Genomic DNA, 1,040 nt, shown 5'->3' with positions numbered 1-1,040 from the left:
AAATTCAAAATTCAAAATTCAAAATTCAAAATTTGAATTTGAATTAAGAAGCTCAATTAAAGACTCCAATTTTAGAAGTTAATTAAAGTTTTTTCTTTTTCATGTTATATTTTCCTTTATGTTATGTGTTTATTTGCTTTCCTAAAAGTAATTTTATTGGTTATTACATTCCCAGTTGGGATGGGAGGTTTTGTTATATGTTTCTATTATTTAAATGGAGTAAGAAAAAAATAGGGGCATTGACTATTGCTATTACTTCATGAGTTTTTTTGAATTCCGTTGGTGAGTTTCCAATAGCGCAGAGAGATTCTGCTTTGCCCCTCTCTTGAGTCCAACGGGATATTGAACTTAAAGGAAGGCATCAACTGCGAGTTATAGACATGAGATGACGACTTCGTAGTGAGGGAACTTTGATCGTCTTTGATTCCAAGTTTGATGCCTTCCCTTAAGTTCAATATCTCGTTGGGCTCAAGAGAGGGGAAACAGAATCCCCCTGCGCTGTTGGAAACTCATCAACGGAATTCAAAAAAACTCATGAAGTAGTAGCAATAGTCATTGCCCCTATCGTTTTTTCTTACTCCATTTAAATAATAGAAACATATTACAAACATCCCATCCCAAACTGGGAAGATAATAACCTATAAAATTACTTTTAGGAAAACAAATAAACACATAACATAAAGAACAACATAACATGACAAAGAAAAACTTTAATTAACTTCTAAAATGGGAGCCTTTAATTGAGCTTCTTAATTAATTTAAAATTTTAATTAGGATTTATTGTCCTTCCTGATTTGTCTCGGTTTCCAATTCCTTCTCCATAATTTGAAACTTTAATTTGAATTTTGAATTTAAAATTAGGATTTATTGCCTTTCCTGATTTGTCCGGGTTTCCAAATCCTCCTCCATAATTTCCTCTGGATTTGCATTATTAGGGAATTCATTTATGTATACTATATGATCGACTGTGCACGTATTCAATCTACAAGGTTAAGCCAATTGGTGTGGACAAGCTGCTACTATGTCAAACTACAGGTAAT

General features: G+C 32.5%; 1 protein-coding gene across 2 annotated transcripts in view; it reads left to right on the top strand.

Moving 5' to 3' along the window:
- LOC110024774 (fatty acid amide hydrolase) overlaps positions 1–1,040 on the top strand; it is a gene marked incomplete at its 3' end in the record, with an annotated part of 11,234 nt that overhangs the window by 785 nt on the left and 9,409 nt on the right.

Source organism: Phalaenopsis equestris, unplaced genomic scaffold (assembly GCF_001263595.1).
Source record: "Phalaenopsis equestris unplaced genomic scaffold, ASM126359v1 Scaffold000273, whole genome shotgun sequence".
NCBI classification, from domain to species: Eukaryota; Viridiplantae; Streptophyta; class Magnoliopsida; order Asparagales; family Orchidaceae; genus Phalaenopsis; species Phalaenopsis equestris.
This window is presented reverse-complemented; position numbering and strand designations above follow the sequence as displayed.